Below are 14,594 nucleotides of genomic sequence, written 5' to 3'. Positions count from 1 at the left end.
AATGGTGACTCCAAATCGGCTAATCCAACTTGACCTTTAGCTGACCTTATGAAACGTTGTGTACTGTAAGCCAACTCCTGTACTGCTTCAGGTGTGTGTGTGTGGAGCCATGGTGTTTGGCTCATATCTTTCAGTCTTGGCCTTGTTGTTGAGCTATAGTGCCTTATAGTATTTAGAGAACTGTACTTCTGCAGCCTACATCCTCGGCGCAGGACTAACTGATTTGATTTATTTTCTTTGACACGTTTTTCCATTTTTCTTATGTTTTCAACGAGGCCCTATTTCATTGTCGACAACCCTGAACGAAACACAGGAATACAATGGTGCAAAATAATATAATGAGACAATGAGAACACTTTAGTTTCTGAGCGTCCATGTTCTTATAAATCTCCAAAAACCCTAAAACTATATCAAAACACCAACAGCATACTCATTAGCATTGATTTAAAAAAAATGAATGTTTCCAAAATGTGAAAAGATACTTTAGAAGCCTAAATAAGAGGTGTGCAAAGCTTACAGACGAAGACAAGGACTGTTCTTTTTACACCAGAACATCAGATGTTTATGACTGAAAAATTCCTGAGAAAGTGCAGTAAAGCAAAGAGGTGGAAGTGTCAGGATGTGGGAATGACTTGTTACAACAGAACCTGGTCAACAAAGAACCTACAACAAATCCTACGGTGGGGATCGACTGAAAATGGATGACATCTGTTAGGGTGGTTAAGTTTCCCCAACTTTAACCTATAAAGAATGAGACAAAGACAGTGTAAGATTTTTCCTGACCGTGCTTTGCAAAGGGAAGATATACAGAGCTTTAGGATTACTCTGTGCATGAAATAACCATGTATGGTTAATCCAACTATTCCTTATTTGTGAACATTAATTATGTTTTTGATCAAAATTCTTTTGCTAAAATGCCATCAGAACGCTGATAATATTAAGTGTGTCTCAGCCCCCCCTTCAGTGTCCACCATATTGGATCAGTCCATTTGCTGCACATGTTCAGAAAGGTCCAAACAGACAGCAGCAAACCATTTGAAAACAAACGATGCAAAGAGCAGTGTTGCCAACTTAGCGCTTTAGTCGCTATATTTAGCCACTTTTCAGACCCCTCTAGCACTTTGATTTCTAAAAAGCTCCTAGCGCCAAATCTAGAGACTTTTTTCTGCTACTGGAGACTTTGGCGCCAACATCTAAAAGCAGCGAACTCTGCTCTCCAGAGCAAGTAGATCGGTAACCCCGCCTCCTGCTCTCCTCTATCTTGTCTGCTGTCATGATTCATGCAGCTATTATTTCATCCAAATGAAAAATGGAGAACAGAGAAGCAGATTATGGCTTGTCTACAGTGAAAAGAAGGACTGGGTTATTTACTTTGGCCTTTTTGAAAACACAGGAAGGAGCAATCAGCTAAGTGAGCTTAGTGCTTTGGAAAAAATCTTTCATTCCTTTAGAGACAGCATGAAAAGTCAGCTGAGTACAAAACATAGAGAGGAAAACAAGAAGAAAAGAGACAAGAAGAGAGGGACAAAACCTAGAACAGAGAATGGATGTCTATTCTATTAACATTTCTCTATCTGTAGAATGGGTCTGTTTTATTAGTTGTCTTTTGAATTCAGAGGGCCCCCTGCCTGTCTTTGCCTAGGGCCCCACATTTCCTAAATCCGCCCCTGAGCAGACGTACAGCGTTGACTGCAAAAGTATGGAGGGTGACGAGTGCCACAATACAATAAATAAATAACTTATGAAATAATTGAAATTAACCATTAGCTTATTGAAACTGGAAAAAACACAGAATGACTTTAAGAAATTTATAATCAATAATATGGGCCTGAATTAAATACATGTATTTTAAGAAGTAATACAATGATTCTTTGATTTCTATAATTATTTTTATGTTCCTGTGCTGCAGAACACCATAAACTAATTTAAACTGTCACACATCCATCAAAGTCAAGGAGGCAAAACTAAGGATGATTTCCTTCTACTCTAAAGTCTATATTGTTGATGGAAATAACTTTAAAATGATATTTATTCATAGACCAGTGGGTAAAAAACTATAGCAATCTACATCCCTAGTTTGTTTTGAAATGTATCTAATCTAGAGTGGTGGCAGCTGTTAAAAAAAAACAGGAAGTTTTTGTCCTATCTTTCTTAATGAAAGACGCCAATCAGACACCAGATTTTCTATTGAAGCGACTCTAGCCCCGCCCACTGAGCCTGATGGGTGAAGTTAATAGTTAAATTATTTCATGATTAATCTGCTACTTAGACGCCAGCAGTTAAATAAAAATTTATTGAAATAATGAAATGTATATGAAGTTGATGACATTTTTTTTAATGATTTACAGATATGTTTATTTATTTAATGGCAGATATAATTTTTCAATTTTAAATGAGATAATTTAAAGGCAGATAAACTTATATATATAATTAATAGATTAATTATTTCATGGTGCATTTAATGACACAGTTACTCATTTACCATTTCATTATCTAATAGTACATTTCATGGTAGGGCTTCACAGTGAAGAGGGAAATTTTTTCTCTCCACTGTCGCTTCATGCTTGTTCATCATGGACAGGTGTATGCAACCTGAGTTATCCAACTGGACTTCCATCTTCCAGGTCCCTATCTCCACTCCACCACCAGTTTTAGGCTTGGGGGGAAAACATCCCTGTTCTTTACCCCTATTTATGTATATTAAAGCAAAATTCAGCACCATTGTTTCCTGCCGTGGTCTGAGCGCCAAAAACTAAAGTAACTGTACCAATAAAATTCTTCTGTCTTTTTCTGGATGGATGGATGGATGGATGGATGGATGGATGGATGGATGGATGGATGGATGGATGGATGGTGAGTTTTTCATATTGAAATCACATTTAGCATCTCCTTCACTGACAGTATGTCATAGCAACATTTCCTGTCTTTTAATGATAGTTTTAGATATTTATTCCTTGCAAATTATACGTGTTTTACATATTCATCTTTTTTATGTTTAGTAACCTAAAAGGCACCCATTTTGGTACATCATATAAATATCTTTGTTAAGTCACGTATAAAAACTTGTTTCTTATTAAGTCTTGTTGCTACCAACCATTTGGCACAATAATTTCTTAAATTATAATGATGTTTTTTTTTTTTATTCAGCTTATCATACAAACATATTTAGCCTTTCATGGAGTGGAAAGACAATCTTTATACCAGAGAAAACTAATTTTACACAGACCCACAGATTATAACCAAATTATTTCCTATTCACTCACATTCAAACAGCAACTGTTCGTACATAGAAGCCTGCAAGCCGACACAATATTTTCACACATCTAAACATTCACCTAATCCTATAAAGCAACCACAAAACAACAAGTTCCCTGTTAAATGTTAAACTGACAACACTTAGAATAATCTTATGAGTTGGTTTATTTTTACCCTCATTTATTCATAAGGACTTAACCTAAAAGAAATCAGATAAGTATCATGTTTTTATTTATTAGACTATGTGCAGAGATGGAAAAAAACATCTGAAAATAGACCATTTATTGTTGCAGGGTTTCAGCAACAAGCTCGATGCTTAAATATGTGTGTTGAATCGGTGCGTTTATTTTTACTGTAAATCAACGTTTGAAGAATAAATGACGGCAGGAAAGCCTGGATGCTCCAAACAGGTAAGTTATTTGTGAACCTAGCCAGTTTGCGTGGAACAACACAAAACTAATCTCAGAAAAACACGAGTAATGAAGCTTTCCCAATGAACCGCCGCCAATCCAGTTTAGCAGTTTTAGCTAATTGTGTGGAGAACATATGTTTCTCCCTCCAGCGTTCAAGCTGCTGAGGTGCCAAACTTTTGTTCTTTGTTTAACCTTACCTCAAAGGTTTTCTCAGTGCAAATATGAGTTCAGGTAGTGTGATATGGTGTCTCTGTAGGCTCTGTGGCACCAGATGGTCTCTGCATGCATTTGCGTCTAGATTAGTTACAGACTTCAGTTTGCCACCTTTTCTTTTTTTACGCTGCTGGTTGCTGTAAAACACAATCTGTTTGTGTGAGTGCGGATTTATTTAAAGGCGGCGTATCCTATAGGGACTCAGTTAAAGTACGCAGGGTTTTATCCTAACTCTCCAGTCTAACATGAAAGTCGGCTTTAATTAAAAGCTGCCACAGTTAACTACGTTCTGTCATGTTTACTGGAATCCTTTGTTACCCATTTATTCTTATAGAGATCCTCTAGTTATACGTTCAAATCAGCGGAACAGGAGTAGGTAATTAAAAAGGTCTGCCATGGTGGGGGCAGGTGGGACTTAAAATATAGCGACCTAAATTAGCCAATTACTGCTGTAAATATGTAGATATGTTGGTTTTTAGAAAGTTAGCGTTCCGAAGCTTCAACCATTTTGCATTTTACTCTTTTCCCAGGCCATTGTGTCATGATCTGGCCTGTTTGCTCCTACCTAATTAGTAATTCCTCTCACCTGCCGTTTTCCCTCCCTGCCTCAATTATAATTTATTCCCCTCACCTGTTTCCTCTGGTTTATATTCAGTTCAGCCCGAGCATTCAGAGCCAGATCATTCACTGTTTTTCTGTTAGCCTGTCCAGTTTATTTCTTGGTTCATGTCCTGGATCCTGGCGGCCAGTGGAAAGAGGGGTTTGTGTCTGTCTCGTCTCCTAATCGTCCACTGTTCAGTTTTTATCCAAGTAAGCCTGGCTCCAAGGTGGAGACCAGTTTAAAGGTCCTGCATCAAGTTCTGGTTCCACGTCCTGTCTCGGCGGTGCCCCGCCCCCCCGCCTGCAGTTGCCGTGTGCCACAGATCCTAGCAGCTCCCCTCTTAGTTTTGTTTTTCATTAAAAAAAACCTTTGAACTTGCCCACTGACTGTCCCCTTGAATACTGGGTCCATCAGTCCTCAGCTCATGACACATTGCTGTGCACTGCCATTCAGCTGGCTAAAATTTTCTCTCCCTCCTCTGAGAAAAGAAGCTAAAAAACAAGTACATATATCTGTGTAGAAGCTACTTGAGAAACAGTGTCTTTCTGAACTCCATTCCCACTGATAGTGATTTAAAAGAAAACAAAGTAATATTCACAGTAAGTAAAAACGCTAAAGAATCTAAGCAGTACGACACAGTTTACCTTTCTGATGAAAAATAAAAAGATCATATCTCTCCTATCCTGGCTTTTCTTCATTGGCTTCCTGTTAGATCCAGAATAGAATTTAAACTCCTCCCACCTAAAAAACCAAGCTCCATTTATATCAGAGATCTGATTCCTGATCCTCCTAACAGAGCACTTCACTTTCAATCCTCAGATTTGCTAGTGATCCTTAGAATTTCTAAAAGTAGAATCGGAGGCAGATCTTTTAGTTATCAGGCTCCTCTCCTGTGGAACCAACTACCAGTTTTAGTTTGTGTTTCTACTGCTATAGGCTTAGACTGCTGGAGGACATAGGGACCACTTTTCATCATTCTGCTTTATTGTATTATATCTCTATTCTGCCATTATGCAGTATTTGTTAGTTCAACCTTTGCCTTTATGATCCTTCTTTTTGGGTAATTGTAATATCATCTGGTCTGTTCCCCGTGGACAGCGACCAATCCTAGAGAAACATCAGCTGGATAGCTGCCATCAGTAGCAATGATTTTCAATGATATGGCCTGTTTTATAGTGTTTAGTCCTGTGTCTCTCCTAGACATAGCTATGGGCTCAGATTTTAATGTAACAAATTGGATGTGCTCTCTTTCTTCACTTTGACAGGAAAACTTGCTCAGAGCTCATCTGATTAATTGTCTAGCCACCTGCGGAGCTAGTTTACCGTTAGCTTTTCTAACATAGAATAGTTGTAGTATTTATAGACCAGCCCTTCTATGCTCTTTTTATATGTCTGCTTCTCTCTCCTTAATCCCCACTCGGCCTTGGCAGAAAGCCATTCACACTTAACCTGATTCTGCTGGAGGCTTCTTCCTTTTTCCTCTCCGCTGATGCTGCATGCATGCTCGGTGTGAGGGACTGCTGTAGAGTCTACAACACAAAGACACCAAATATCTATGGGCTATACGTCCTGATCCAATGGGACTGAATGCAGCAGAGTCGTGACAGTCAGCGGGTTCTCCTTAGAGAGAAAACTTCTAACCAGTCGGACTAGATGATCGGACTTCATTGAGATACACCTGATTCTAACTGCGGTGCGGTTCTAGGTTGAGTGTCGGAGCTGTAGGAAAAGCTGCGTGTTGCGATGAGGCAGTTATTCTTACAGAGTTTATATCCTCAGCATCGTTCACTGCACTTGAGTTTTACACAACTAGATGTAGAAGTAGTGATTTTTTACTTTTCAATTCAGTTTATTTATATATCACCAACTCAAAACACTTTTGTGAACAGAGGAACAATAGGATCTCAAACTTGTTCAGTTAGTGGGTTTCAAATGAAACAGATCCTAAATAAAATTACATAAACAAAGAATCCAGTTCTAATGTTCTGCTTAAAATTATTCATGTCAGGAATTTATGGGAAAAAAAGCTTTGCTCTCCTTGAGGAAAGTTGGATATGATTGTAGGGGGAACAGTTACAGGGTTCCTACAGCATAAGGCAAGTTAAATTCAAGACTTCTTAAGACTTTTTAATGCCACTTGAAATAAAAATTTAAGACCAAATTCACAAGAAAAACCTGCTTGCGACAACTTAACCCAAAGGTTAATTTTAACATAAACCACTGCACTAATGTTTCAAATTTTAAAAAACTTCCCATACAGGAAGAAAGCTAAAAACACACAAATGACAGATATATTTTAACAATTATTTAACTGAATTCACAAACTTTGTTTTAGCAGGGAACAAAACAAATCAGTTTAAAGCCCCAACATAACCAGTGCTAAGTCTTTTTACAGCTATTTTTCTTTGTATGGTTTTCTTAGTATGTTTGATTTGGTGATAAGTGGAGGCGTTGCAGAGACAAGGGTGGAACAAAACTGAGAAATACCGGCTGTTTCTCTGCAACTCCATTTTGACGCTTTGTGTTTCGCATTTCGCATGTGCGACTCCACTGCCTTAATTCCCATCGTTCTGAGCTTCAATCGCTTCTCGCTCGCAACAACGCTTTTATTGGTTCCGCTATCGGGACGCAACCAATAATGGCGAGCCGTTATTTTTTTTTTTTTATAAAAAAAAAAAAATAAAAAATTTAAATTTTAAGGTTTTATTTAGATTACAAAAATAAATCGTAATAAAAATAATCCTTTTTATGATGTTTTAAAAATTAAGACCTACGAAAGACGGATTTAAGACATTTTAATACCAATTAAGGCCTTAGTTTTACTTTGAAGAATTCAATGCCTTTTAAGACTTTTTAAGTTCCCGCGGGAACCCTGAGATAACCTCAGTGAATCGACGTTCGCACAGAACTCGTGCAACGGGTGAAAGACGAGGCTCTCATTCTGAGTCCGGTCGTGTTTAATCATGTCAGCCATGGGCCGTCTTTTCCGAAATATAATCCCGGTGCAGGTGTGATATGTACCCAACTTATAACTTTTAATTAATGTTAAACCAAACTTTCGAATGCTGCCACCTGAACAGATGGTTGACCTGCAGATTCTTCTTCCCTGATATTCGTGTGAACTTTCTCCTGGTCGCCGGACTGGGCACTGAAATTAGGAATTGAAAAAATGCAAACTTTTGAACAATTCTGTGAGAATTGAAAAGTTATAACCAGGTCAATCGAAAACACAATTAAAAAAGACACCATTTTCAATAACAATTGGTTTTTAGACCACCTAATAATACTGTGGACCACTTTAGCTGACCTGAGCTGAGGCTTTGCTTTTAATTTTATGTACAGGGAATGTCAACCTGTAGCTAGATTTTAAAAAGCAGTAAATTTGTTTAAATTCATGATTATATGTGCCTTATTACTTTGGGAAAATGTATCACAGTTAGGATCCCAAAAATTTAAAAAACAAACATGTTTAGCTGCTTGAACAACAGCCATAGAATTGATTGCAATAACATGGAAATATACTCTCAACATAATTGAATATTCACTGATCTAGGTATTACTTTCCTGGACATATCATTTGCTGCAATGATAAGGGTGAATTAATTCATATACAATTTTGGAGGCAGATAGCGGAGAAAATGAAGGGACTAATTCAGTGGTTCTCAAACTTTTTCTGTCATTCCCCACTTTGGACAAGGGGGAATTTTCAAGCCCCGCCTGTCCCCATCGCCCCAACACAATGCTAATGAAATATTCAACAATCTTAAAATGTTCCAATTTTATTGAAGTAACAAGTAGTATCTAAATACAAATCTACATCAAATAACAGCAAGCTCAAAAATAAAGAAAATAAAAATGCAGCTGTGTCAAAATTTGTATCAAGCTCAAAGATAGAAAAAATTAAAGTGCCACTCTGCAATCTGTTAATAAAAGAAAAGAAGTGAAATCCATCTGGCAAGACAGGTCTATTTATCCCTGCATTAGTGGCTGCAATGAGCCTGTTTTGCATTGCAGTTTCTCAAAACGGGGTTGCAGGCTTGATACTGCCACTCTCAAGTCATGCTCAATGTTCTGCTGAGATCTGTATTTTGTTTTCATTGAAGCAGCAGCTGAAAAGCCCATCTCACAGAGATATGATGTGGCAAAGGGAAGAAGAATGCACACAGCTCTCTGCCCGATGAGTGGATACTCGCTCTCCACTCCTAACCAGAAACATGAACATGTGGCTGTGTGAATCAAACGCCGTTATTTATTTAAGATAAAATATTTCAAATTCAGTTATTTATGATCAACCTGCGCCGTCAATCCCGGCGCATGTGCGCTTTATTTGCAGTCTGGACGCAAAAGTTAAACATGCTGTGTCTCTGCTCTGACTGCAGCGCTGATAGGGACTCCTGCAATAGCGGGGGAGAACGGGGTTGGGACGGGGGAGGCGCCCCACGGCAGCACCTGCCGCTGGAGGACAAGAAAAGGAACGATACGTGCTTTCACGTAAGAGTCTCCAAAAGGCGCTAGATTTGTTTTTTTGAAAAAGAGTCGCTGGAGGGGTCTGAAATATAGCGACAAAGTCGCTGAGTTGGCAACACTGGGGCGCGAAAGTTTATTCTGTTACAAATAATATGCCGACGTCACGTCAATCATTATTTTGGCACTTCAGTTCCAGGGGAAATTTTTCTCATATCTAATGTTCTTTTAATTAGACTGCATGTAGGCTAGTAATGATTACTTTGTGGGTTTGATTGGTCTAAAAAGCGGCAACATACAGCTATAAGGACAGTTTGCTCTCACACATTCTACATTTATAGTCACACACACACACACACCAGAACTTGGCGCGCCCCACCTGTCACGTCTCAATTCCCCACCAGTGGGTCGCGCCACACACTTTGAGAACCGCGGGACTAATTCAATCTAATTTAATTTGATTTGATATAATTTAAGGAGGATATTGAGCTTTATGAGGATGGCATGATTGGTCCTGGGAGCCTATGAGGTGGCTGGATCATTTTATGGACGGTTTTTTTAATGTGTGTGTGGGGTTGATTATTTTAATCTTTTTTTCCCCCAGTTTTTATTGTCATTACACTGTCACAAGTACAGAGCAACGAAATGAACTCTATGTTCAACCCATCCCCCTTGGGGAGCAGTGGGCTGCCATCCTGAGGTGCCAGGGGAGCAGTCTAGGGTTAAGGGTCTTGATCAAGGACCCAAAGTGGAGTGGTGCTTTAACTCAGAACCTCAGGATGCCCTTACCACTACGCCGCCACTCCTCGCTATCATATGTTTTAACAAGTTTTTGTGTTGCTGATGTCTCCCTACCTACAGTCTCTTTAGTTATTTTTGGTTGTACTTTAGGTGTGTGTAAAACTGAATGTTTTCCTTTTTTCCATCTCTTTGTTGCTGCTTTACCTGAAAACACCCCTTCACCCTAAACTAGGGACAATAAAGGATGATTCTGTTATTTCTCAACAAGCCCATGTACCTTAAAAAGACGTATTTTATTAAAGTTAGGGGGCGGGATTAACGCGAATCAAGTCGCCATCTACTGTATAAGAGTATGTTCACAACCTGTGGATCACAGTCTCTGTAATCGATTTGCTTCGCCTTAATGTGCAGGGTGACCAATCAGGTGTTAGATAACCGCCCCCTAACTTTGATGGGTGAGTTTGACAGATTCTTTTAATGGTTTTGATGCACAGGACCATGAAATAATTAAATGCACACTGAAATCATTATATATATTTTTTTAATAAAATGAAGACGTATTTTATTAAATTATTGACACATTCATACATTTAACTCCTTATTTATTTAATGAATTACACATTTAATTAATCGTTTATCGCTGTATTTATTTATTTAATTGTGACACTTTATATTAGTGACGTGGTTTTAATCAATGAATGACACATTTATTTATTTAATTCCACATTTAATTAATTATTGACACATTTAATTATTTATTTAATGCTGTATTTATTTATTTAATTTTGGCACTTTTTATCCTCCATAAAAAGGAAGGATGTTTAGACATAAATTACTGATTATTGAAACAGCATTCGGGATTTCTTAAAAACCCATTTAACTCATTAATTCAAAATAAAGCAGTTGATGATTTATAAGTATTTAGATGGCAACACATCTGTTTACATCTGCACATCGTACCTAAATTTTATTTAGGCTGAAAAAGACTAAACATTAGCAGGTGGACACTTGGCACATATAATACTATTTTGTCAAGATCAAATAGGGCATATAAGTTTTGGTCTTTTTTTATAGACATAAAAGGTGACTATGCTCTAATAAAACATCTTTTTAGGGGAACTCTTTTACATGGTAAGCACTAAATAAATTGGTATAAGAATTTATCATCAAATACAGTCAAATATTTTGTTTTAAAACAAGACCTGCTTCCTCTTCCTGTTTAACCATGTCCTACATTCAAGCCTGAAGAGATCAAACCGTGTGGAGTCCATCATCATATCGACGTTTCTCTGACTCCTATTTCAACCTAACCTCTTACTCCTTAGAGCTCCCCTATGCTCCGAGCCTTCACAGCAGACTTGAGTTTTAAAACAGAACGGTGAAATAAAGAGCATTGCAGGTCTAAGCATGTCTACTGGCTCAAAACGCAGTGAAAAAGCTAGTTTATTGCTTGCTGAGGTTTCTTAAACATTTCCTCATTTTTTTTTATGTTCCAGCCATCTGAAGTTTATATTGATGACCAACAAACATCAAAACATCATTTAGATGTGGAAGAAAACATCTTTATGTTTTAATTCTGACAGTGTGGTGTATATTTGTAATCAGCCTGCTTTAACTTGAGCTCTGATCCAGTTCAAACAGGGATGTAAATGAATAATTGATGATTCTTCAATTCTTCAATTAATGGTTAATTACTATAAAATTTGTTCGATACAATGAATTCAACCTCTCTTTCAGTAATGCCATCACCATCCAATAGAGGACATCTCAGTTCATGTTTAAGGCAAGTCTCACTGGTATCTGCGAGAGTTATAATGCCATAAAGGAGGAATGCTAAAGCAGAGACAGAAATAAATCCAGAGTCTGTGGCTGTGTCCGAATATCCGCCCTAACCACTATATAGGGCTCTATATAGTCGTAATACATTGGTAACGCTATTTTAAATGAGTGTCTGAACATCTAGTGGATGACTCGAAATTTCCCACAATGCATCTTGAAAAGTAGTGATCACCCATGTGCTTAGTGGCTGCTTCCTCCAAAGGCCAGATTACATCATAGCATGGCACCGAGGCCTGTTCGGATTGGAAGACTCCTCGTTATGCGTCAGACAAATCCATCCTTCTTTTTGCCAGTTTTGAAGGACGGGACAAGTGCATGAATATTGTGAGTTCAATTTAATATGATGCAAGTAAGTGAGTAGATCCATCTGAAATTAATGCAAATAGTTGTTTCAATGGTTATTGAGTCAGAAATGTGGCCTGTTGTGTTTATATGTTTCTGTGTAAATTTAAGCAGAGATCCTAATATCTGTGCAGTGTGGGGACTATAAATATGGTATCCATGACGGTACTGCCACTGAAGCTCCTCAAAAATGTAATTAGCGCTCTAATCGGTAGTAAGAGCACTAGTAAGGGCAGACTAATCGGTAGTCCGGCGTCCATTCTTTGCCTGCTTTATGTGTCAACTGTTATGGTTGCTAGGTAACAGAGCGTATGGGCGATGAAAGCCAGAGAAGGCTGGACCTATCTGAGTCCATAGGCAAAACTCTTCCGGCCTCCTTAGAGGATGCAGCGCCTGAAATCGAACACACCCGGATATACGAGCAGATATATCCTCAAAGGCTTTGTGAGGAAAGCTCTCCTTGCAAAGCATTATGGGATTTGTTGTCACAGCAGCCCACTGTTAACCTGACTCCGCCAGATGGATTTGCTCCGCATATCCATCTGGAAACCTTCCATTGAAGTAATTTTGGGAAGGGGCGAAAATACTGGTTAGCTGATTGGCCTATGTTGGTGATAGACGGGCCAAATAAACCAATCAGATCAACGAAGCATATGACGTACTGATAGAGCGACGACGAAGAGGAGCCAATTGATAGATCAAACTCTTGCCGAAACCAGTCAGGAGAAGAGCAAAAACATCTTTTCCTCTGAGAAAAGTCTCCAGAGCAGTGTTTTGCTCTTCTTTCAGTGAAGAAATACTCTGTAATTCCGATAAAACTTGCTCGATAGCCACGCTAACGCTAGTTTCATCGGCTGAAGCCGCCATGTTCTTTAGACTGAACTGTCGCGCTTCTCGTTGCGTCACACCTCAACCCGCCTCAAAGCCAACGCTGATTGGACGTTCGTTTGGTGAACGGCTCCAAATTTTCTTCAACGGAGAGTCTCCAGACTGATCTGCGAGTGAAACCTTGAAAGCTCGTGAGATCAGGATGGTCTCATGAGGCTAGCCCGCTGTCGCCATAGACATGAATACGGCGGTCGCTACCCAACAGCGGCGACAAATAACAAAGATGGGGCATGCACCTCACAGGGAGGCAGAGTCACATGACCAACAGGAAGCAACAAGTAGTGATCATCTGTCTGAACGGTCAGTTAACTGAGTTCACTAGACTTAGACTCAAGTACATTGAGGAAAGAAAGACATATTCTGCCTCCAGTTATCTGTTTACTACAGTTTGTTGAATTCATGTTAATGTGGATTTAAAGACATTTCAATTAGTGGAAAAAAATTGCAGATTGGAATTTAAAGAAAAAGTCTTTTCAATCAAAACTTTCACCCATGCAGTACCTCTGTGGACCCCCTTGGGGTCCCGGACCCCCTGTTGAACACCTCTGAAATATAGAGTAGATGTCATATGACCTTCATGGATGTAATGATGCGTCATTGCTTCAGTTAATCTACAGCAACTGATTAAGTTACGCTGTCGAATGTTTGGGCCCTTTCCTTTATAACTTTAAAGGGTTTGGCTCCGGGAGCCAGATTAAAGGAATAGTACACCCAAAACATGATTAGCCTTCATTTTCTACTCACCCCCATGCTGAACAACACTCTGGAGTACTTTTTTGATATCTCAAATGCATCTGGAGATCTGGGAGGCTTCTTGCTGTCTGCTGACATTCAAATAATGGAGGTCTATGGCGCCCGAGGCAGAAAGGTACATACAAGTCCACAAAAAACGTGTCAATATTCCTCCATACGTCCAATGTATTCCAAGTGTCCTGAGTGGGTAGCATCCAGAATTTACTCGAAACGAAGTCATTTAGAATGTTTTTAGAGCATAAACAGTAGTGTATAGGATTTCCTAAAAGCGAGTTCACGACTCTACGGAAACCGCGGCAGACCAAACCAGATGAAAGTGCGCATTCAGCTCGGCAAAGAACTCATGCTCTTCCTCAACACTGAAGTCCTCAGACATTTTTCTTTCGTTGTTTCTTTCTTTGCACAGGTAAACAGCACATTTCTTCTTCTACGCTTGCATTATCAGCAGAGCAGACGCTCTGCCGATAATGCAACTTCATCTGGTTTGGTCTGCCGCGGTTTCCGTAGACTCGTGAACGCGCTTTCAGGAAATCCTATACACTACTGTTTATGCTCTAAAAACATTCTAAATGACTTCGTTTCGAGTAAATTATGGACGCTACCCACTCAGGACACTTGGAATAGATTGGACGAGCAGTATGGAGGAATATTGACATGTTTTTTGTGGACTTTTATGGACCTTTCTGTCTCGGACACCGTAGACCTCCATTATTTGAATGTCAGCAGACAGCAAGAAGCCTCCCAGATCTCCAGATGCATTTGAGATATCAAAAAAGTACTCCAGAGTGTTGTTCAGCATGGGGGTGAGTAGAAAATGAAGGCTAATCATGTTTTGGGTGTACTATTCCTTTAAGACCTAGGGATAGGGTGGGGAGCCTAGTTTTAAAATCCATTTAAAAAAAAACTAAAACTAAGAAGATATTTTTTCATTATTATTATTAGTTTAACCGCAACCAAAGAATAAATATCTATATTGAATAAAAAAAAAGGCCTTCATGCCCCACAGGTGCTACAGCAGATCAAAACTATCACAGTTTAGTGTTTTTCAATCATTCAGCCATGTTGGATTCAGTCACTGCTGTCTT

The 14,594-nt window shown here is 38.9% G+C and overlaps 1 protein-coding gene across 3 annotated transcripts in view; it reads right to left on the bottom strand.

Annotated features, from left to right (window-relative positions):
* LOC119798500 (MORN repeat-containing protein 4-like) overlaps positions 1-14,594 on the bottom strand; it is a 50,232-nt gene that overhangs the window by 30,808 nt on the left and 4,830 nt on the right. The gene's annotated exons all lie outside the window — the stretch shown is intronic.

The sequence above is a fragment of the Cyprinodon tularosa genome, unplaced genomic scaffold (genome assembly GCF_016077235.1).
Source record: "Cyprinodon tularosa strain WSP-4 unplaced genomic scaffold, ASM1607723v1 ctg628, whole genome shotgun sequence".
Taxonomy (NCBI): Eukaryota; Metazoa; Chordata; class Actinopteri; order Cyprinodontiformes; family Cyprinodontidae; genus Cyprinodon; species Cyprinodon tularosa.
Note: the sequence above shows the minus strand (reverse complement) of the source record. Positions and strands in the feature narration are given on the sequence as shown.